The sequence below is a fragment of the Leucopleurus acutus genome (genome assembly GCF_964270905.1).
Source record: "Leucopleurus acutus genome assembly, chromosome: 1".
Lineage (NCBI taxonomy): Eukaryota > Metazoa > Chordata > Mammalia > Artiodactyla > Delphinidae > Leucopleurus > Leucopleurus acutus.
Window position 1 is genome coordinate 77326783 of NC_139142.1, and position 25390 is coordinate 77352172.

The 25390-nt window shown below is 40.5% G+C and overlaps 1 protein-coding gene across 3 annotated transcripts in view; it reads left to right on the top strand.

The window, feature by feature from the left end:
* FMN1 (formin 1) overlaps nt 1–25390 on the top strand; it is a gene marked incomplete at both ends in the record, with an annotated part of 398825 nt that overhangs the window by 105422 nt on the left and 268013 nt on the right. The window lies entirely within an intron of this gene.

Sequence of the window (25390 nt, forward strand, 5' to 3'; positions counted from 1 at the left end):
CGGGAGCTTTGCTTGAATATATTTAAGTAGAATGGGAATCTAGATATTTTTACTCTTTAAGTGAAGGGTTCATGTGAAATTTAAAAAAAAAAAGAAAGAATGAGAGGAGGATATATCTTAATTGTATACATGTGTGTCTCTGTGTATCTCTGATGAAACCTTTGTCTTCTTCCTGATATTTGAAGATTATATAACACAGACTTACGTTTTGCTGGTCGTCTTAGGTATGTGTGTATATTACCAGTCTGTATGGTTATACAGAAATACTTCTTTCAGTTCCTATTGGTTGATGACATAAGTGGATCAAAGTTTGGGTGGTTTAGTAATACAGAGGTTTCTTTTTTGTAAGATGATAAAATTACAATCAGCGATTGAGGACACAGCTGTATCTACAGCCTGATTGCTTTAGCCGCCATTTACACAATTGCAAACTTCTGACTACCCCAAGACGTCAACTGCTTCATGACACTTTTTTCTGACCTGCTTGAATTACAGAAAGAAAGCTATCACAGCCTTGGTGAAAATGTAGGTAGCTGTTGCATTCCTCTTGTCTACATTTGATTTTTCCAAAATCGGATTGTTTTTGACTGCAATATTGTACCACCTACCAAGTTGTCTTTCCTATGATGTGGCACAGTTTGAACAGTGAAAAGTCCTGAAGTTCGCTTTAATGAAAATCCAGAATCCTTTAAGTTCTTATTCCTAGTTTACGTTGGGGTGGCCATCTTCTTTGTGACGATGAGCATTTGCTGAGTAGAGAAGGAAGTGGCATAAACAGCTTTTCAGTCTACTTCAGGTCATATTTGGGGGCATTTATACTCTACAGAGATTCCTTAGTCTTTGCTTCTGTCCTCTTCTGTTTCCAGAAGCTCCGAGGAGTGCTATCATTACCTTGCAGTGTAATTACACTCAAAGTCAGTAGCTGTCCCAGTCTCTCTCTTTTTTTTTTGTAATGAAATGCGTGTTCTCCAAGCTGTCTAAGGTCTCGGATGAGATGGGGAAAAAAGGAGGGAGGAATTGATGAATAATGACAGTTCTCTTGGGTTCGTTCTGATGGCACAATGACAGCTTGCAACAGAGAGAAGGCTGGCTGTTGTCTGGAGAAGGCACCTAGGTCCCCAGCCAGTTCCCATGGGTGGCAGTACTGTGTCTTACTTACCGTGCTCCCAGCCAGGTCTGGTGCTCATTTTCTTGAGAGTCTTGTCGCGCTAATCACTCTGCTGATACACTCTGGAGGTTATCAAAGAAGATACTCCATGCCTGTAGAAACTTTTTTTTACCCCATTACTCAGCCAACATATGGTTGTCTTGCCATTTGCCGCTAATCTTTAGGAAGTTAACGTTTTTCCTGTGATTTTCTTGAGCTCTGTTGTTGAGAAATCTGGAGTCTTATAAGCATTTGGTTTATAACTTAACATATTTTGTGGTATTTCCATTGGTCTCCCTGCCCTTAGGGAAGTAGATTAAAATTGCCACTCTGTAGGGAGCACAGAGACAGAAAAATTCGTTCCAGAATATTTCAAGGTGTTTGAAGTCTTAGGCTTTTACATCGTCAGTGCCCTTAATTTTTCCTGGCATGTATAATTCATTAAATTAGTGAAAGGGGAGAGCATGACTATTTATATTTCAAGTGTGCTATTGGAGTTCTGTGCTGTTGACATCGAAGCCCAGTCCTTGGCAGGGCTGGCAAAGAGATGGTGATTTTCATCATGAGTCTCTCACTGTCCTTGTGTTGCCCTCGGCTGCTTTGGTTGTGCCACTGCTTGTGTTTCCCTCTATTCAGAGTTTATCATTCGATGATCTTTTTCTGAGGGCCTAGGAGATCACCTAATACTGTAAACTCACTTTTGTTCAAGGATAAAAAAGAAAGAGCTGACCTAAGGGAAGCTGTCCCTTTAAACTATGGCTTCTGGAGTCCTCTTTGCCATGAGAGCGTAGCTGACCACTGTTGCTGGTGCCCACTGCCTAGGATGCACTCTCCTGCCACTGCCAAAGTCAGCAGCAGCGTCTATAGCTGCTGACGCTGCAGCTAACTCCCCTGGCAGCTAAAGCCTTCAGCTTCCACTAGAGCCTCTGCTGCCATTCTGATGACAGTGTGTCCGCCATTAAGGGCACTTCCACTGCCGTTCTGTGAGCTCTTGGAGCCTTGGTGATGCGCCAGTTGAGAGGCACTAGGGCTCGCTAGAGCTGTTGCTCAAGGGCCTTGCACAGGTGCTGGAGTTGACTTCTACCATGCAGGGAGGGTCCCCTGTGTTCGGTCACACTGCACTTGAATTGCTCTGCTCAAATGAGACAGAATTACCTTCTCCCAAGTCCTGTGCTGTGCTTTCACACATTAGTATCAATGCAATTCTGCTTTGTGTTTGGGATGCCTCACAGCTATTACGAGTGAAAAGAGCATTTCCCTCTATTCCTTGGAATTGGGCTGGGGACAATCTGAGTGACAGACTCCTTGTTCTCAGAGTTTTCTTTCCTCCTCTAGATACAGGAGCTTGCTCTCCAAACAAGCTTGGGGAAATAGTCTTGCTTTTCTAGGAAGAATCTTTTAGTGGGCTCCACGCGTCCTTTTTTTTTTTTTTTTTGCGGTATGCGGGCCTCTCACTGTTGTGGCCTCTCCCGTTGCGGAGCACAGGCTCACGGGCCCAGCCGCTCCGGGGCATGAACCTGTGTCCCCTGCATCGGCAGGCGGACTCTTAACCACTGCGCCACCAGGGAAGCCCCTCCTTGCCTCCTTAAATGGTTAATCAACTCAGCTGAGTCCCTGCCACTTTCTTGTGCTGCAGACCAGAAACATCTGGATGGAGTAAACTTGATTACCTTGTGAAGCCCGGGGCTAAGTAAAAGCCAATCACAGCCAAGTGAAAAGGTGTGCTATGAAACAATACAAGGGAATCGAAAAGAAAAATATGTCTACCTTTAAATTTAATGCTGGAAAAGCAATTTATCTCATGAGAAACAGAGAACCAGTGATCTGTTCATCCTCTAACATGCTGTCTTGTACGTGGTGAGGTTACATAAGTGTTAGTAACATGCCCAAAGTCTTTAAAAAAAGGACTGGAAATTATAAAGATCTAGGTATCATAGAATAATCATAGAGGTAACATGGGGTTAAACTTTTATCTCAAACTTGAATAAAAGAATTTTCTAAACCATATTAGGTCACTTTTTTCTTTTTGCTTTGTGAAGAATAAATGCACTTAGCCATATTTATTTTTTCTTTGGATAATTATACTATCACCATATCAGCCAGGGTCCTGTCAGGGATCGGGTGAGGATGATTTGATTGAGAGTTTGTGTGGACAGGGTTTGGGAAAAGCAATGAGAGATGAAGCAGCTCTCTGGGGTTAGTAATCATGGGAGGTGTTTACAGCCCTAGACCTGAAGGGGCAGGGCGAGGAGAAGCTGCTGGAAAACCCAGAATGTCAGAGGGAGGCCGAGTGTTGTGGAGGGGGCTGCCGGACAGGAGCGATGGCCTTCACTGGAGGGATGCATCCAATCCACGGTGACCTGGCGGCCGGAGGGAATTGTGGGCATAAGTGCCCTGACTTCCTTCTCCTGCTCTCTGGTCTCCTGCCATCTCTGCCCTTCACCAAATCCAAAGAGAAGTCAGAGGATCAGGATCCACTTTAGGCCAGACAACAGAGCCCGGAAAAGGACCCAGAAAGGGGGAGAGTGGGTCTAGGAGGCAAATAGAAGATACTCAGCACAGTTTCACCTGGAGTCAATTGGCAGTGTAAGAAGGTTCTAAAGCCCATCAGTCTGTACGAAGAATTGGCACCTGACCACACAGGGGTCTGATACAAGGGCACAAAGAAAAACTCCTGCTTTGGATCCCGTGGGAGGGTTATGTTTTCTACTGCAGTCAGTTCATAGAAAATATAATGGCTATCATCGAGAGCCTTGCTCTTTGCACACCTACTTCACCTTAGTGTAAAGGCTTTGTTTACTGATCTCAGAAAATCTTCCATATGCTTTCAACGTATCCCAATATTACAAAATAAAATAAATTTGGAAATATCCAGAAATATCACGGAGCAAAACAAACTCTCTAGAATGTGTTTCATAGAGAGATCATTGCCACCATGTTGAATTATGATAGGCCTATGTGAATTTAATACTTAAAATTAAAAAAAAAATTTTTTTTAATTAACTGATTTATTTTTGGCTGCGTTGGGTCTTCGTTGCTGGGCGTGGGCTTTCTCTAGTTGCAGCGAGCGGGGGCTACTCTTCATTGGGTGTGCGGGCTTCTCATTGGCGGTGACTTCTCATTGCGGAGCACGGGCTCTAGGCGTGTGGGCTTCAGTAGTTGTGGCGTGTGGGCTCAGTAGTTGTGGCTCATGGGCTCTAGAGCGCAGGCTCAGTAGTTGTAGTCGCTCTGTGGCATGTGGGATCTTCCCGGACCGGGGCTCGAACCCATGTCCCCTGCATTGGCAGGCGGATTCTTAACCACTGCGCCACCAGGGAAGTCCCATACTTAAAATTTTTATCACACTGTACAGACTGCTTTTTACACTTGAAAATGTGACTATCTTTGATTTTTACTACAGTTAAACAATAATTATATTTATAGAGATTTCATGTTTTTCAAGTTATGTGTAATAATGAAAATAACAACGCTATAAATATTTTTGTTCATAGGTGTTTTCCTTTAATTAGAACACATTCCTTGTGGAATTGCTATATATAAGTGTATATGCCGTTTTCAGGTTTTTGGTGCATATCAATTGCCAAACTTAATTTTTTTTTTTTTTTGTGGTACGGGGGCCTCTCACTGTTGTGGCCTCTCCCGTTGCAGAGCACAGGCTCCGGACGCGCAGGCTCAGCGGCCATGGCTCACGGGCCCAGCCGCTCCGCGGAATGTGGGATCTTCCCAGACCGGGGCACAGACCCGTGTCCCCTGCATCGGCAGGCGGACTCGCAACCACTGCGCCACCAGGGAAGCCCCAAACTTAATTTTTTATCTAAAGTTATTCAGTATGAAATCAGTACTCTTAAAACACTAAAAATGCTTTTCCCTCTTATCATTTGCTTTTTATTTTACTTATATTTTCTGGTATAGAAGTTTTAAATATTTATATAGTCAAATCTACCCTCATTTTATTGTATAACTTTTCTTTTGGCTTGAGAGGACCTCCCCTACTCAAAGATCAGCTCTATGTTTAAATTTCTTAAATGATTTCTTTCCACCTCTTCCTTCCTTGTCTTCTTGTTTTCCATTTCATGTTGAAAACTTACTCCGGTGCCTAGCCCGAGGAAGAGAGCTAAGACAGCTTCTGTTTTTCTAAGTAGTTAATTGTACAGCAGGCTTCTGAAGTAATTATTCCTCTCCATGATAAGTTTAGCACTGTCTTGGGCTTTCTGTTCTCTTTTTGTATTTTGTACCAGTATCTTAATTATTGCAGCATTATAATGCATCTCAGAATCTGTTCAAGTTCTCAAGCATACTTTTAAAAATATTTTTTTAGCTTTCCTCTTATTTATTCTTCCAGAAAGCCTTAGCCTACTTGGTCAAGTTTCAGAAGGATTGCTTTGGGACTTTTATTGGAATTGCATTAATTTAGAAATTAATGTGAAGGTGGGAATGAGATCTTTAAAATGCTTAGTATTTCTACGTGGGAACATATCTTATAAAACTATTCAGGTTTTCTTTTCTGACTTAATAAACTAGATACATAGATGTATAGATATAGATATATATCTTGTATTTTTTCTAAATGTATTCCCAGGCATGTTATTTTTTTAAAAAATACATGATATGAAATTGTATCTTGTGATTTATTTTTCCTAAAAGTCAAATGCATTCCTTAGAATCTAGTGACTCATGCATGCTAGATGCGCTGTAGATTTCCCTCCTGAGGTCAGGGCTAGACTGAGTGAAGGGCACATTTGGACCAACTGATCTCAGGGGTCCGTCCCTCAGTTTTACTCTGGTTCGTGATTCTTAGTGTTCTCAGGCTCTTTAAAAAACCTAATGATGATAGAAAGCTGTGGAAGAAGACCCTGCAGTTAATTTTGCATCTGCGGTATTTCAGACCCTCCCCCTACCCCATAACCATTTGTGGACACATCCCCCCATCTCCTGCCACCTCCCCAGGTGTAGATGAAGAACCTTTGCTGCAAATGCTCAACCTAGAGCTGGGCTTCCTTTCCTCTTCGTCTCCTATTTTGTGTTACGACGAATGGCCTGAAACATCTCCTTATTTATTAGGATATTTAAAAAATATACCATCATGATGTGTGCCTTAGCATCTTGAGAGGAGATGAAACTAATGTTTGTGAGATTAAAATGGCATCGTTTGGGAAACTGGCAGTGACTTAATTACCCATGGGAAAAAAAAAAGGAGAAAAAGGACGAAGAAGGAAAGCTCTCATGTTTTCCGAAACAAAATGAACTTTCAGCATGCAGCTGGAAAAGCCCTTCTCAGCACTGGCTGCACCTCAGAGCTGGGCTGGGGGCTGGCACATGGGCCACCCTACTTAGGGTGAGTGCTGCGGCTTTGGTAGTAAAGAGAACCTAGGTTGAGGCATCATGGTTACTGTGAACAGGCAAGCTGTCACTGTGTGTGGCATCTCTTGGGGATAACTCACACCGCCTCGAAACTTGGAGTAGCTCAGGGACATCCCTAGTTAGAGTATTTTAGGTAACCCATCCCTCAACTTAATAAAGATCCGCCTACTTTCTGGTTTGTGTCTAATTTAGATTCCCTTGGTTATAAAGTGATAGAGCTGTGTGCCACCCTCCCTGGTGAGTCAGACATTCTTGCCTCACCAGCCAGGGAGAGCTATAAATATCTTGGCATATTTTATTGGCCTACAGTACCTTTAAAAAACTTATTCATTCACAGCTAACAGGCTGCATTAGCCATGAATGGACTTGCCTTTAAGGTCATATGTCTAGACAGATTATCCTAAGTGTCTTCTTTCACAGTCTAGGCTATAGGTTTATTCATTGTATATTTCACAGGACTTTGTGGTATGTTGCCATCACTTGCATGGAGTTACGATGATGGCCCAGAAATTGGAAGCTGTACAGATTAAAGACCAGGAAAACCTTGCGTCTTATAGCTGTAGAAAGAGGTCGTACTGGGAAACCAGAGGCGACATGAGTGTGTCAGGCTTCTACTTACTGTGTATCTGGGAGCTGTGAGGAGGGAGATTGGCTTCCCCAACACAAATGGGAACTAAGGCTTGATATTACGCAGAGGCAATCCCAAAGTATGGACCAGCGACTCAGGAATCATATGTTGTATTCCAGGAAGTATTAGTAAAGGTCTTTAGCTCAGAGGAAAAGAGATTAAAAGAGAGATTAAAAATTCTGTATTTTAAGAGATTAAAATATAGAATCTGAAATTTTAGAATATTAAAAATTTAGAGCTGCAAGCATCTTAGAAATCATGTAATTCATCCTATTCGTTTTACAAATGAGAGCCAGAGGTTATGACTTGCTGAAAGATACACGTAATTAATAAGAGAGCTGAAATGACAATTGGAAGTCGTTGGTGGGGGGGGCATTGGAGAGTGATGGATTTTTTTTTTTTTTCTGCCAATATACTGACAATTAAAGCTCCAGCAAGGAAAGCACAGGGAACAGGAGCATTTATGAATTATGCTGCTTATTATAAAGCAAAGAATTATGAGACCACAGTGAGTCCATCTGCATAATAAAGGAGAGGATATGAGTACCATACCAGCTCACCAGACACATCTACAGAAATTGTCTGGGTCATTTCATGCTGCTTTTTGACTCATAAAAATAGAAAAGGGGAATTTTAATGGCATCTTTAGTGCTTTTGAGGCTCACTTAAGCAATGTAACGCAAATTAAAATGCTTCTGGTTTGTGGATTCTTGCAAAGTTCAGGTGGGGCTCTTTGCTGGGCCCAGTTTGTGTGCTGAAGTGTAGGGTGCATATGTATTTGATTTTAGGAGGTCCATGAACAAATATTTTTATCTTAATGGTTGTGTATTTCAGTAGTTTTATTGTTGTTTTAGAGAAAATGAGTACTAAAATCCACTTTGAAGCTGCTTTTGGGCAGATGAGGCTGAAATTTGATATGCCATATCCTATGCCACACCTTCACAGATACCTCCTTTCAGTATTTTTCTTCCTCAGAATTTCTATCCAGGTGGCCCCATTTTTCTTCCCTCCCTCAAATCTTCATCTGTCGCCAGCTGCCCAGTGCTTGTTCTCTGGGTCCTCCACCAAGCAGCCACTCTACAGTTCCAGCCTCAGCACCCTCCCCTCCTGCCCTGCCACACCTTTTCACTTGCAGCCCATTGAATTCCTTCCACTGATCTACCTTTGCTGTGCTGGAGCTGCGCACTGGCTCAGCGAAGAAAGGGCGCTCACTCCTTCAGATCCCTCCGCCAGAGACGGCGGCTGGGGCGTTGTAAATGCTTTCCTCTTTGGTAGAAAGAACAAATGACTGTATTTCTGAGGAATAACTAAAAGCAAAGTTTCAATAGCCAAACTCTGGAGCACGCGTCCCCAGATGAAGGATGAGAACATAAGATGGGAAAGGTAGAAGACTGTCTCAGAGAGAAAGGAAAATTGAACTAGGGAAATCTTAGGGACATGCTTAACTTTGGAATTTCCTTTACTTTGGGTTTCGTGGGTTTGAGCATCAAATAGACTTGAGTTTGAAGTTTGGCTCTGCAATGTACTAGCTGTGACCTGAGTTGATATCCCTCTTTATAAAAAAAGGACAATGATAATTTAAAATAACTATTGTAAAGATAAAAGGAGATAATATATGAAGTTCGATGGCATCACAATTAGCCTTTTATCTTATTTTATTATTTTTAAAATTTATTTATTTTTGTGGTACGCGGGCCTCTCACTGTTGTGGCCTCTCCCGTTGCGGAGCACAGGCTCCGGACGCGCAGGCTCAGTGGCCATGGCTCACGGGCCCAGCCGCTCCGCGGCATGTGGGATCTTCCCGGACCGGGGCACGAACCCGTGTCCCCTGCATCGGCGGGCGGACTCTCAACCACTGTGCCACCACGGAAGCCCCTAAAATTTATTTATTTTTTGACTGCACCGAGCAGCTTGCGGGATCTTAGATCCCCAAGCAGGGATTGAACCTGGGCCCACAGCAGTGAAAGCACGGAGTCCTAACCACTGGACCGCCAGGGAATTCCCACAATTGGCTTTTTTTTTTTTAATTCTTATTTATTTTTATTTATTTATTTTTGGCTATGTTGGGTCTTTGTTGCTGCACACGGCCTTTCTTTAGTTGTGGCGAGCAGGGGCAACTCTTCGTTGCGGTACGCGGGCTTCTCATTGCAGTGGCTTCTCTTGTTGCGGAGCATGGCCTCTAGGTGTGTGGGCTTAGTAGTTGTGGCTCGCAGGCTCAGTAGTTGTGGCGCACAGGCTGAGTTGCTCCGCGGCATGTGGGATCTTCCTGGACCAGGGATCAAACCCGTGTCCCCTGCATTGGCAGGAGGATTCTTAACCACTGTGCCACCAGGGAAGCCCCCCACAATTGGCTTTTTAAAAAACAGTTTATATTGAAGTGTAACACACATGTGGAAAATTGCTCGTATTATAAGTGTTGATGAAAAAATTAATCACTCAATCTAAGAAAGAAATGGAAAATTTTATTCAAGACAAATTGAGGCTTATAACCCAGGAACAGACTCTCAGAAAGCTCCGAGAACTGTTTTGCCCGTTAGAGGTAAAAGTACAATTATATGTTTTTGAGACATAGGGCTGTACATTAAATGATGTATTACTGACAGTTTACACAGTCCAGATCTATGTGTACAAAGCGAGTAGTGGGTCGTGGGTCATCGTGACCCCTTACAAGATGAAGAAGGAAGGGTGTCTCCAGAGGAAGAATCTTGTTGATGCTAGGAGAAGGTTGCTGTTTATGGTTGAGCAGGTGTTTCTGCAGATGGGAAGGTTTGGGCAATGCATAATGCAGATACACAACGCACAGTAGAGGGGAGAGAGGAGGCCAAAGCTCAAAGAAAAATTTTCTGTGTCAATTTTCCTTAACTTGCCTTAGAATACAAATTTTTATTTCATCACAGATGTATAGCTCTATGAATTATAACAAAGTGAACATACTCTTGTAACCACTCTGCAAATCAAGAGATAGTATTGGGTTGGCCAAAAAGTTCCTTCCGGGTTTTTCCATAACATGTTACAGAAAAACCTGAACGAACTTTTTGGTCAACCCAGTACCTTGCCCACACCCTGGAAGCCCCTGTCTTGTCCCCTTCCTATCACCACAATTACCTTTTTCCTCCAAAGAAACCATAGTTCTGACTTCTAACACTATAGATTAGTTTCAGTGCTTTTGAACTGAACATAAATGGATTCATTTCGTGTCTGGCTGCTTTGCTTCAACATTATGCTTGTGAGAACCAAACACGTTATTGCATGTACCTGTAATCCGTTTGTTTTCATTGCTCTGTACTACTCCATTGTATGAATCACAATGTATTTATCCACCCTAAGGACATCCGTGTTGTCCTCAGTTTTGGGCTGTTAGGAGTATGCTGCTGTTCACTTTCTTGTACGCGTCTTTTGGTACACAGAGGAACACATTTCTCCTTGGTATGTACTTGGGAGTGGAATTGCTGATCATAGGGTGTGTCTGTATTCAGTGTCAGTAGATGATACCAAACACTCTTCCAAAGCGATGGTTATCAATTTATACTGCCATCACCAAAACATCACAGTTCTGGTTGCGCCACATCTTTGCCAACATTTGGTTTGGTTGGTCTTTCTAATTCGAGCCAATCTGTTGTTAATTGGCGTTTCCCCAGTCAAGCACTTTTTTATATGTTTATTGGCCATTGGATATCCTCTTTTGTGAAGCGCATGTTCAGATCACTTGTCCATTTTTTAAGAAGTAGACTATCTTTTATTATTTCGTAGAGAAGTTATTTTTATATGCTGGATATGAGCCCTTTGGTTAATTGTGTTGGAAATATTTTCTCTTACTCTGTGGGTTGGCTTTTCACTATCTTAATGGTGCCTTTTGATGAACAGAAATCTCATTTTTACTATAATCAGTCTTGTCCTATGGTTAGGGCATTTTGAGCCTTATTAAAGTAATCCGTTCCTAACTCAGTCATGAAAATATTCCCTTAAATTATCTTAAGAAGGAATTAGTGCTCTTTATTTGTCATTTAGATTTGCAATATACTGGGCATTGATTTTTGTGTATGAGTTGAGGTGGGGATCACGTTTGTTTTTTCTATATTAAAATTATCTGGAATTATTTATTTAAAAACCCACCTTCTTCCCCTGGACTCTTTCTTCTGTTCCAGTATTCTCTAGGTTTTATCTAACCTTGTAACAGTGTAACACTGTCTTAATGACCACAACTATAATAAGTCATGATCTACTAGTGTGTCCTTTTACCTTGGTTATTCTCAGCTCTTTGCATTTCCATATGCGTTTTGGAGTTACTTTATCAATTTTGACATTATTGTTTTGATTGCATCAGTATCTTTACAATGAGTTTTTAATTCCACAAACATAATATGTATCTTTCCCTACATACTTACTTGAATATAGCCTTTTCTGATTTCTCTGTTTAGTTTTCTTTGTGAAGGTTTTAGCTTACCTTAAATTTAAATCTATTCCCAAGTATTCTAAAATTTTGATGCAGTTGTGCACATGTTTTTTAAAGTTCCATTTTCTGACTTTTTTTGTTAGATAGAATCTCTCTCAATAAAATAGTAAATATAAGTTATTGAACTGTTTCCTGATTTACAAACCTTTTAATCACTTAGAATCTTTCACTGTTGCAAACAATACTTTAATGAAATTATTATACATCTATTTTGTGCATACCTGTGAGTACTTTGATAAGATAGAAGCAGAATTGTGTGTTAGAGTTCCTACTAATTTTTGGTTTTTTTTGAGTTCCTACTCATTTTAACCACTGGTAGATACTACACAGTTGCCCTCTCAAAATACTGAACCCACTAAATATACTCAACTAACACAAGAATGTCCATTACTCACACTTCACCAATATTCATTTAGCTTATGCCAATCTAAGGTTAAAAATTGCATACTACTGTTTTTAATTTGTATTTCTCAATACTAGCACAGTTGGACATCTTTTCATTTTGTCTTCTGTGACTTGTTTGCTTGTATTCTTTGCCCTTTTGTAAATTGGGTCATTAGTCTCTATTCTTACTGATTTGAAAGCAGGTTTTCATACATTAAGGCAATTAGTCCTTTGTTGTATATATCGCAGTCCTAGTCTTTAGCTTGCCATGTCTTTTACCTTTTGCCTTCATTATATGGAAATTTTATGTTTCATGTAGTTATATCTTTTCTGGAGTTGTCGTTATTGTTGATGGTCTGAAGGAAGCCTTCCCTAACCTAAAGTTGAACAATATGTATATTTTAACTAATATGCATATATGTTTAGATTTTTATTCAGTCTAGAATTTGTTTCTGTGTGTGGCATACATAAGGATGTGTTGTTAAGGGTGGCAGTGTGCTGTAGGGAGCTTAGGTTATGGAATCTAATGACATGGAGTCAAATTTTAGGCTTCAGCAGTTACTGAAGCAAGTTAATTACTTTTTACTGGGCAAGTTACTGGGCAAGATGATTTCCTATTTGTGCTTCGGTTCCTTATTTGTGTAAAAAAATTGTTTTTAGTAGTCAATAAAATAATGCATTTAGGGACCTTAGCACAGTGCCCGGCTCATTGTGGAACCAAAATAGTGTAAGCTACTGTTAGTTTTGTCTTTCCCAGATTGACAACTATTTGCCCCAACATTTAATAAATAGTTGTTCTTGCTCGGGAGATACGGAGTGCTAACTGTCACATCTATATATGCCTTTCTATATGCTGATTTATTTCTAGATCCTTTAATATTTTTTGTTTATGTTTATCTAGACCTTGTGCCAATTTTGTGTCTTTGCAGTTGATACAGTTTCAAAGTTATTTAAATATCTGGCATTTCAAATTACCTCAATTCTTCTTTTCCTGCTAAATTTTGTTTGGGTAGTTGTAGACATAGACTCTTACGTATGAACTTGAAAGTCAGTTTGTCAAGATCTATGAAATGATGAGATTGGAATTTCCATTGGGATTATATTAAGTCATAGATCAATATGAGAGGCCTGGTAATACTGAGTCTTCCTATCCAGGAACATAATTTATCTCTCTGGCTATTCAGAATTTCGTTTATGTTCTTCAGTAAAGCTCTACAGTTTTCTTCTTATAGCTCGTGCCATTTGACTTAATTTTTGCAGACTTTATTAAAAATGGTATTCATCTGTCATGTTTTAAAATGGTTTTGTTGGTATAACAAAGCGACTTTCATGTTTCTAATTCTGATTTTATACTCATGTTAGTTCTAGTTTTTTCAGTTGAGAGCCTTGGAATTTTTGTAGACAAATCATGACAGCTTGTGTTTTTAATTATAAAATATACATAAAGTAAAATTTATTATCTTAACCATGAAAAGTTTTTATCATTTTACTCATTGAAAACATTTATTAACACTCTGTATATTAGCACATAATGGTTTACACAATAGGTGACTAGGTGTTAGCCATTTTTAAGTAGAGTTCAGTAGTGTTAAGTATATTCATGTTTGTGTGGCAGATTTTCAGAACTCTTTTGTCTTGCACAACCGAAACTATACTCATTAAACAACTCTTCATTTCTCCTCTCTTCCCAAACTCTGGCAACCACTGTTCTATTTTCTATTTCTATGAATCTGACCGCTCTGGGTACCTCATGTAAGTGGAACCCTACAGTATTTGTGTGGCTGGCTTATTTCACTTAGCATGATGTCCTCAAGATTCATCCGTGTTGTAACATGTATCAGAGTTTCCTTCCTTTTTAAGGCTGAATAATATTCCACTCTGTGGTCTGTACCACATTTTGTTTATCCATCCATCCGTCAGTAGACACTTGGGTTGCTTCCACTTTTGAGCTATTGTGAATAATGCTGCTATCACCATGGATGTACAGATATTTCCTTGGGACCCTGCTTTGAATTCCTTTGGGTGTATACCCAGATGTGGGATTGCTGGATCGTATGGCAATGTTCTCTTTATTTTTTGAGGAGTCTCCATGTTGTTCTTCATAGCTGCTGAATGTATAGGGATACATTCCCACTACAGTGAGCAAGTTCCAATTTCTCCACCTTGTCAACACTGGTTATTTTCTGAGTTTTTGTTTGTTTAATATTAGCCACGCGAATCAGTGTGGTGTCTCATTGGGTTTTGATTTGCATTTCTCTAATTATTAGTGATGTGTGTCTTTTCAGGTGCCTTTTGGCCACTGGTGTATCTTCTATGGAAAAATGTCTATTCAAATCCTTTGCCCATTTTTAATCAGGTTTTTAACACTAGAAAATAAAACACAAATCGTTACCTATCTTTCTTTTTTTTTTTTTTTTTCCTGTGGTTCGCGGGCCTCTCACTGTTGTGTCCTCTCCCGTTGCGGAGCACAGGCTCCGGACGCGCAGGCTCAGCGGCCATGGCTCACGGGCCCAGCCGCTCCGCGGCATGTGGGATCTTCCCGGACCGGGGCACGAACCCGTGTCCCCTGCATCGGCAGGCGGACTCTCAACCGCTGCACCACCAGGGAAGCCCTACCTATCTTTTTTTACTAGACCTTTTCTACTGCCTAGGGCCTCCAAAACAAAGCTAGAAAAGTGATGATTAGTAGACTTCCTTGTGCTATTCCTGATTTTATAGGCTTCCTTCTAATGTTTTCCAGTTAAAAATTATGTTGGTCAGAGATTTTTTTTGATCAATTATCTTTATCAAGTTAAGGAACATTCTTTATATATCTGGGCTTCTAAGTGTTGATATCACAAAAATTAGTTTGAGTTTAATGTATGAGGGATATATTTACTGAAATGACTGTGTGATTCATGTGATTTTCTTTAATCTGATTATCCAGTAATTGCATTTTAGATTCATTAGTGTGGAACCATCTCTGCACTATTTCATCCTGATGAAATGCTGAATTTGATTTGCTGATTTTCTGGTCATTTTAAATAAGGAAAGGTCTTAGCCAAATATAATGAATTTTGTGAATTCAAGATAAGGGAAACTATGGGGACATTTTCGATATTTTAAGTAGCAAAGTATACAGTGACTCCACAGTGGCGCACAGGATTTGTTAAAATGGAAGCAACAACCAAATGGTTTTTAGATCTGCCCCGTGTGTTCTCTGATGTTATTTTTTCCCTCAGTGTTAAGATTTCTTCTTCAGTGTAGCACCAATCAAGATAAGTGGAAATGAACCTAGAAAAACAGTTGCTATTGTGTGTTGAGTTACATGGCATAGTGAGGGCGACTCCTAGGGGATTTCCCTTGACTTATTTAGAGCACATATTCTATCTTGTGTTGTAATCTTAGAAGTTGCAGGTAAATGGTGGTGACATCAGAGTTACTGTTGCTTCTAGATCATACCTAACTCTTATTTAGTAACATCTAGCACATTATTAGTGTCTAATTCATTGATTATTAATTCCACTATTACAATGCATTCATTTAGCAAATATTTGCTGAGCATCTACTATATACTGGTAAGTTTGATAGATGCTTGGAATTCAGAGATGTGTCAGGCAAGATCCTTTCAAGCAACTTGGTTCTTTTTGTTTTTGCTTTTTTTGGTGGCAGGGTAGTAGGTAGGTGACAGAGAGTAGCATGGGGGAGAGAGAGATGAAATGTACACAGATAAGTGCAATAAAATGGTCTAATAGTCTTATTGAAGAATGTATAGCATATCATAGAACACAAAGGAGAGTATGCTCAATCCTATTTGGGGGAACTAGGACAGGCCTCCTGAGCAGACATGGAAGATAGTAGGCTGGATAAGTCAGGTGGTCAGGTGGAGGCAAGCTAGACCAAACAGGCAGAGGAAGGATGGAGCAGGACTTGTTTGAAGAATAGCAGGTAGTTTATTATGACTGATAGATAAGAGGCAAGGGGAGTGATATGCAAGGGCATTATGTCTGTAGACTTTGAGGAGGTCAGGTCTTCAGGAGAGAGAAATTATATGGCGTGAAGGTTTTAGGCAGGGGAGTAACAGAACCAAATACAGGTGTTGTCAGACTGCTTTAGAGGTATCGAGGACGAGTATAGATCTGGCAGGGAGGTGAGTGGCTGCTGTGGAGAAGTAGAAAGACCAGTTTGGAGTGGTCCAAAGGATAGATGATAGGGGCAGTCAGTGATTTCTACTTTCCTGTGAACAGATGCATTTAAAAAAATCTTTGTGATACTCAGTGATAACGGAATCAGAGTTAATAAAAAGCCTAGGTGCTCTTGGTTTCATTTTCGGTGATGGCTTATACCTTTTGCTAAGCCTATTGCCAGGGCTACTAGAAGAATAGAATAATTTGAATTTGAACTCTTTTTGCCCAGCCTGGAATGAATGTGGGACTTAATAGTGATATATAGGTATCCTTATGTTTATGGATTACCCAATCCATGGATAAAATATGTGTTCAGCTCTAGGTCAATTTGCTTGAAACAAACTCACACAAAACCAGTTGTCTAAAACCAATTTACCTAAATTAATATTCTCAACGGATTTCTGTCTTCAACAGTAAGTAATTATGTTTGCACCACTCAGGCACAATAACCCAGTGCCTTCCCACCAGGGCGTCTCTGTGATGAGTCACTTTTTGAGGGCATGAATTGCTCCTTCCTAGTCAACAAAATCAATACCTTACATTTCAAACTTGGTAAACCATTTACCTCTGCCTCTTTATCTTTCACATTCTACCCATCCTTCCCCCAGTTCCAGCGTTACTTCCTTTAGAAAGCCTTTGAAAAACAAAAAGCCTTTGACTATCCCACCCTCTCATGAGTGTCTCTGAATCCTTTGGCCACCAGGTACTACCTAAGATAGGTCATCTGTTGTTGAATTTTTATTTAAATTGTACATCATTTAACATTTTATGCGTTTGTTTTAGATCCCAATTCGTCTCTCAGTCTTTAGTGAGGGCAAAAGTAATCTGGGGATCCTGTTAATTCAGGTATCTGGAGTAGGGACCGTGAATCTGCCTTTTTCACAAGATGCATGGGTGTTTTGGCTATAGTGCTAGATGAGTAGTCTTTAAACTGGGGGATGCAGAAGGACCCTCCAAGGGGTAGAGGCATGGATAATTTTGAGCAAATTACCTTCCACATCCTCAGCTTTCATTAGTACTCTCTTAATTTAAATGGCTCGCCTACCCAATTTATAAAGGGAAGGTATCTCACCTATTGCAAATCTTGCTCTACCTTGCTCAGATGTGAAAACCTCCAGGGTGTCAAAGAAAGGATAATTTCAAATAATGGTATCTGGGAAGCCTTTATTAGAGGACCAAAAAATTGATCCTATCCATTCCAATAAGATACATTTCCAATTAAATTTTAATTTTTAATAATTATCATATTTCAATATGTTTTCATAGTTAGGTGCTAATAAAATATTTTTATAACTCAGCCCAGAAGTAAACCTAAAACTACTTTTGTGATCAGAGAAAATTTTTAAAAATCATTTTTACATTTGTATTCCTTGGAAATTATGAGAGGGTGAATAATAGGCATTGAAGCATAAAACTATTACTTTTGGATAAATTCTGTTAAAAAGAAAAGAAATTGAAATGTTTGAAAGGAGGAAAAGGACCAGGTAAAATTCCTGAATGTTAAAGCCATCTGTTCACAGCCTTTTTAAACAGATAATGCTGAATGGCAAATATGGTATTATTAGAGTCTATTAACTACATTTAAAAGAGTAATCATTATATTTTTAAGATTAGTATTCACAAATTGTCCAGAATTTGTTTTTGCAACTGTTTAAACTTACAGTGACAAATTTCAGATGTCAATTTAAAAATGTGTGAGGAGTATGGTATTTTTTAGAAAAATTGTAGTGGGTGTATGAGCGTAAGTTTGAAGAGCACTGTTCTGGTTTGTACTTTGAAAACCGCTGCCTCAGAATCACCTGTGACCATGTTAAAAATGTAGCTCACTGGATGTGATCCAGGCATGATCATGTGTGTGATAATAGCTGACATTTATTTAGTTCTGTGTGCCAAAGAAACTGAAAGTGGCAGGTTCATTTCTGCAAAACGTGTCAATGCTGTTTGCCTTTCCCGAGGGCATCGCAGGACTCCCTTCCCTGTGGCTTACTGCCTTGTTCCTAGTGGCTATAACCGGAGCCTAAGGTTATAAAGGAACCAGCCAATTCCCTCCGGCATGAGCCTGCTCAGAGCACTTGCTCCCCTCCCTTCCCACCCCTGCACCTGTGGAGTCAGCCCATCTCTCTAGGGTCTCAGGGAAGAAGCTTCTAGACTCCTCCCCCAACCTCCTCACACTTTCTTTCCCCTCCTCACCCAAACTCAGATCAGCTGTAGGGTTTGAAGGAGAGTGGGAATGTGTGTCACTACCAGGAACAAAGACATTCTGTCTTGTTGTGCTGTACCTGGAGGACCATCCTGCTTCTGTGTCAGGTATGAGCTGATCGTCCAGGACTCTGAGCCACGTCTCTGGGAGGTCAGTGAGACGGGAGTGTGGTTTCTGTCTTCGTTCTTTTCTTTCTCTGAAGTGAATCAATGTCTTTATTTATTTAAAAAACTTTTTTTTGGAGTGTAGTTGATTTAAAATGTTGTGTTAGTTTCAGGTATACAGCAAAGTGATTCAGGTGTATGTGTGTGTGTATATGTATATATATATGTACATTTTTCAGATTATTTCCGTTATAGGTTATTACAAGATATTGAATACAGTTCCCTGTGCTATACGGTAGGACCTTGTTGTTTATCTATTTTATGTATAGTAGTGTGTATCTGTTAATCCAAAACTAGTAATTTATCCCTCCCCCCCGTTTCCCCTTTGGTAACCATAAGTTTGTTTTCTGTGTCTTTGAGTCTGTTTCTATTTTGTATATACATTTATTTGTATTATTTTTTAGATTCCACATATAAGTGATATCATACAACATTTGTCTTTCTCTGTCTGACTTCACTTATTCTCTAGATCCATCCATGTTGCTGCAAATGGCAATATTTCAGTCTTTTTATGGCTGAGTGATATTCCATTGCATATATATATGTATATATATCTTCTTAAACTGATCATCTGCTTATGTGTACGTGAGTTGTTTCCATGTCTTGGCTATTGTAAATAGTGCTGCTGTGAACATTGGGGTGCATATATCTTTTTGAATTAAGAGTTTTCATCTTTTCTGGACATATGCCCAGGATTGGGATTGCTGGATCATATGGTAGCTCTATTTTTACTTTTTTAAGGACCCTCCATACTGTTCTCCATAATGGCTGCACCAATTTACATCCCTACCAACAGTGTAGGAGGGTTCCCTTTTCTCCACGCCCTCTTCAGCATTCATTATTTGTAGATGTTTTGATGATAGACATTTTGACCGATGTGTGATAATGAGGTGATACCTCATTGCAGTTTTGATTTGCATTTCTCTAGTAATTAGTGATATTGAGCATCTTTTCATGTGCCTGTTGGCCATCTGTATGTCTTCTTTGGAGACATGTCTGTTCAGGTCTTCTGCCTAATTTTTGATTGGATTGCTTGTTTTTTGATATGGAGCTGTATGAGGTGTTTGTATATTTTGGAAATTAATTCCTTGTCAGTCACATCATTTGCAAATATTTTCTCCCATTCCACATTTTGTCTTTTCATTTTGTTAATGGTTTCCTTTGCTGTGCAAAAGCTTTTAAGTTTAATTAGGTCCCATTTGTTTATTTTTGTTTTTATTTCCATTACTCTAGGAGGCAGCTCCAAAAATATATTGCTGTGATTTATAACAAGGAGTGTTCTGCCTATGTTTTCCTCTCGGAGTTTTATAGTATCCGGTCTTTCATTTAGGTCTTTAATCCATTTTGAGTTTATTTTTGTATATGGTGTTAGAGGATGTTATAATTTCATTCTTTTACATGTAGCTGTCCTGTTTTCCCAGCACCACTTATTGAAGAGACTGTCTTTTCTCCATTGTATGTTCTTGCCACCTTTGTCTTAGATTCATTGACTGTAAGTGTGTGGGTTTATACTTGGGCTCTGTATCCTGTTACATTGATCTATGTGTCTGTTTTTGTGCCAGTGCCATACAGTTTTGATTACCATAGCTTTGTAATATAGTCTGAAGTCAGGGAGAGTGATTCCTCCAGCTCCATTCTTCTTTCTCAAGTTTGCTTTGGCTATTCAGGATTCTTAATAAGGATTAGAAATAAGTCAGTTACTACAGAGTTCAAAGTCATTTTAAAAACTAGATGTGGTGCTTGCTTCGGCAGCACATATACTAAAATTGGAACGATACAGAGAAGATTAGCATGGCCCCTGCGCAAGGATGACATGCAAATGCGTGACGTGTTCCATATCTTTTATATGTATAGCTGATTCACTTTGTTATAAAGCAGAAACTAGCACACCTTTGTAAAGCAATTATACTCCAATAAAGATGTTAAAAAAAAAACTAGGTGTGAATGGTTACAACCCTGATAAGATGTATAGGACAAAGAACAGAAAGAAGTACAGCAAAATACTAACAGTGGTGTCTTAGGGGGTGGATTTTCATGTTTTCTGAATTCCAGTTCTTAAATATAAGCATGCTTATATTGCTTTTACAATTTAGAAACCTCTTCTAAATTATCCTTTCTGAGGGGGGGGGGGATACCAGACACTCATAACTGGCACAAATGGATACTCTGCTGCTTGTACTCCAAGAGGGTATTTCCATTTCTCAGTGATAATAACTAATAACGAATCTGTGTTTTACATCTGTCAGGCCCTATGGAAATGAACTAAATGTTATACATGGATTAAATAACTGTAATCCTTAGTGTAATGTTATGAGGTAGATAATTATTCAGAGTTTACTAAGGAGGGTACTGCAGCTTAGAAAAAATTATATACTTTTCTTGGGTTTTACAAAGCTAGTAAAGAGAGAAGCCAATATTTGAACCTTGGTTTTGCACCATTAAACTGATAGGCATGTCATCTTACACCAGCTCACACCATGCCCCGTCCTTTTTCAGTAAATATAGAGGCATTTCTAAGAACTGAAATGAGGATCCACTTTGGAATGAATGGAAAGAAATATCGGATATGGAGTGATGATGAAAGGATAAAATGCTATAATGTGTTCTTACATGGAATTATGTATAGAAGAAATAATTCACATAATATACATTCAACAGTAATTTTATTTGAAGTGCATCATTTATTTAAGTAGTATAGCCTGAACACCTCCTACATGCCAGGACTTGTTCAAGGCATTTGAATACATCAGTGAATCAAGAAGAAAACAATTCCAGCTTTCTAGGAGCTTGCCTTCTAAGGGAGTGGGGGAGGATGATAGTAGCGAATAGAGATAATAAAGAAATAAAGTAAATAAATTGTAGATTAGATGGCAATAAATGCTGTGGAAAAGAAGAGCCAGATGAGAGGCATTGGGATTGTAGTGGAACTGTTGTTACAGTTTTAAATAGTGTGGTCAGGGTAGGACTCCTTACGACTGTGACGTTTGAGCAAAGAAAGAAGAAAAGAGAAAGAGTTAAGGGAATGCAGGGGAAGGGAAGCTCCAGTCCAAAGGCTCTGAGGACAGAATGGGTGTTGTGTGGTCTGGGTGACTGCAGTTGTTAAGCAGTTAGCCAGAAAAGGAGATTTGAGAAGAAATGTAGAGTCAGCTGTTCTTAACCTTGGGTCTAAGGACCTCTAAGGAGTCCAGGGATAGGATTCAGGGGTCTATTAATTTGGGTGGGAAAAAATTTCACTTTTATTTTTAACAATAACATCTAACTGAAATTTAACATTTTTCAGCAGACCCAAAACCTAGAATAAATTAGTAGAACCAATGACCTTGTCAGCAATAGAAGTCATAGATATTATCATATCACATGATAGGTGTTGCAGGTATCTTAAAATATGGTTGTGTTCATCATCACATCACATCAAAATTATGTTAGTAATTAGACCTGCCACTAGATCCTCTTACTTCATGTATTAATAAAGGGAGTACATGTGTTACTATATCACAGTTAAAATGAAAACTGAGTGGGTTTCCTCTGTAGTCCGTTGTATTTCATTTTATACATCTAAAAATATTATTTGGAGAAGGGATCCCTAGAGACTGCCAACTGCCAAAGGGGTCCATGGCACAAAACAGACGAAGGAACCCCTGACAGGCAGTGTTACAGGCCAATGTGGAATCTTGTTTGATGTTGGCCTTTGTGCTGAGAGCGCAATGGCAGGAGCTGTGAGAGAATTTGGAGCGGAGGCTTGACATGATTTTCTTTTCGTCTGGAAAAGCCCACTCTGGCTGCTGTGTTGAATTAGGGACTGGGGCACGGGGAAGGGGAGTCTGGGACCAGGCAGACCCACATCACAGTTATTAGATCATTTTGGTGATCCAGGCAAGAAATGGTGCTTGCTCGGGGGATGGTGGCATGGACTATGGGTATAGCAAAGGAGGCAGTAAAAAATAATCAGATTCTGGATTTGTTTTGGAGGCGGAACCATCGGGATTTCCTGATAGGTTTGATGTGCCGGAGAACAGTCAGGGATGACGGCAGAGTTTTTGACTTGAGCCGTGGAAGGATGGAATGGCCATCGACCGGAGGAGAGGACTGTGGCTGGTAGGGGGAAGATCAGGCATTATTTCTGATGTGTGAAACTTGAGGTGTTGATCTGACATATACAAGGAAGGGTTTGCAGGCATTTGGATGGTATATGAGTGTGGAGCTGGAGAGGAGGGCTTCTGAGCTGCAGATTGTATCAGGGAGTCATCTGTGCATAGGAAAGTTGATATTTAAAACTCAGACTGGTGAAATGCTGAGGGTAGATAGAAAAGGGTAACCAGGAATGAGTGACCGTGGGGAGCTCCAGCAGGAGGAGATTGAGGTGCAGGAAAAGCAGGAGATGGTGGAGTTCCGGATGCTAAGTAGAAAAAGTGTATCAGGGAGTGGGGGTGGGGGGGAGGGAGTGTGTCAAATGGCAGAGCAGGAAAAGTAAGGAGTGAGAATTGACCACTGAATTTAGAAGCATAGAGGGCACTGGTGGAAGGGATTAGGGGCAAAAGTCTAATCTGGAGTGGCTTTAAGAGAATGGCAGCTGGACACAGTATGGAGACCACTTTTTTGAGAAGTTTTGCAAAAGGAACTGAAGTGGGAGTAGTAGCTGGTGGGGCATGTGGGATCAAAAGAAAGATTTCATTTTGTTCTGATTAAGATGGGAGACATAATAGCTCTTTTGTACGCCAGAGAGAAGGTTCCAATAGAAAGGGGAAATTTGAGGTAGGAAGAAGGCAGACTTCCTGGAATGATCTCTTTAAAAGAATGATTAGGATAGAGATCTAATGTACTAGCAGAGGGGCTGGCTTTGATAATACATGAAAAGTCATCTGTAGTAAGAGATCCAAGAGCATGAGAAGTCATCTCTAGTAACAGACCCAAGGGCAGAGAATATGGGTATCAATGCTGGTAGGTGGGAGGATGCAGAGGTTCTTCTGGCTGCTCCAGTTTTTCAGTGAAGTAGGAAGCAAAGTTATCCGGTAAGAGTGAAGATGAAATAAGAATAGCGATAACAGCTAAAAATATGTATCATACACCTATGTGCCAGGCACTGCTCTAAGTACTGTACAAATATTAACTCATCTTTACAACAGCCTTGTGAGGTAGGAATCATTACCCTTACTTCAGGATGAGGAAACAGGCACAGAAGGTGTGAAATAACTCAAGCCAGATCCCACTACTTGTAAGTGGCAGAGCTAGAGTGCAAACCAGGCCTCCTGGGTCCGGAGTCTGCTGTCTCAGTTACAAGAGGATACCTACAGCCAAATTGACCTTCTCAAAGATAGTACGCATTTTCTTTTCTTTTTTCCTTTTTTTTTTTTTTTTTTTTTTTTTTTTTTTGCGGTACGTGGGTCTCTCACTGTTGTGGCCTCTCCCGTTGCGGAGCACAGGCTCCGGACGCGCAGGCTCAGCGGCCATGGCTCATGGGCCTAGCCGCTCCGCGGCATGTGGGATCTTCCCAGACCGGGGCACGAACCCGCGTCCCCTGCATTGGCAGGCGGACTCTCAGCCACTGCGCCACCAGGGAAGCCCCATTTTATTTTCTTAACCAGTGACCCTCAGTGTCCTACAAGATGGAATACTGTCGTGTCTCCCTCTAAGGATTAGAGTACATAAGGCAAACCGCTTAGCACGACGCCCAGTTCATAGAAGACAGTCAGTAAATGTTCATACTAGCTGGTTCTAGCAGCAGTCCATTTTTGTTGATGACGATGTTAACACTTCATGATTCTATTGATTGCTTTTTAAACATTGGGTTTCATGATTTAAAAATGGTTTCCAAATAGAGGAACAAAAACGGTATCTTACACTCTATTAGTACTTCTTTGATTACCGGCAAGGTTGAACGTTTGTTCCTATGTTTATAGGATATGGAAACAGTGACTCTGACTTTGTATTTCTTTGACATCTGTTACCATAGTAACTAAGGCAGTGAGCTATAAAGGGAGTGCGTGAATGCACGAGCCTGGCTCCCAGCTTGCTGGCTGAGAGAGCCAAAGGGGCAGAGCAGCCAGAGGCTGTATGATCCGAGGGCTGGACGCATCTGGGGACTTATTCAGCTGTGGCTTCTCTATTAGGAGCAGCTGTGAATGGGGCTCCAGGAGTCACCCTCACGAAATGAGGCACATGATGACAGTTGGAAGAGGAAGAGTAAATATTACTAAAGATGAATGGATATGGTAACGGCCAAGTGGAAAAAACCTGTGGACGTGTGGGGATGCGTTGGTGCTGACTAGCTGGTACCATGAGGGATGAATTTCAGGAAACCACTAATTGGGGTAGATCCTCTGCAGAGGACTGGGCCTGAGTCACATCTGTTCTGTGGGATGTGAGTTCTGTGAGGAAGTCCAAGTCCTCAGGCTGCATCAGCTGCAGACCCTCCAGAGTGCTGGCTCCTTCTGGTAGTGAGAGTGGAAAGCTTGGGTTGGTGTTATCATGATTTTTTGTTTGTCCTCGTCAATGAAGACTGATGGAACTGGGCTAGTATTCAGAGGAGATCCTGTAGCCAGGCTTCCTGGGTTCAGAGCCCCCGTATTAACCATGTGAACATGAGCAAGGACTTCATCTCTCTGGGTCTCAGTTTATCTCTAATACGGGGGCAATAATAACAATACATCCCACATAAAATACATAAAACTTTTATAAGAATTCAATGAGTTCAAATTATATTTCACCTAATGTATGGTACACAGCATCCACATCTAAAATTACAATCTTACAATTGACATTTTACAGTCAAAATCGGCAGAGGGCTTCCCTGGTGGCACAGTGGTTGAGAGTCCGCCTGCCGATGCAGGGGGGGACGCGGGTTCGTGCCCCGGTCCGGGAAGATCCCACGTGCCGCGGAGCGGCTGGGC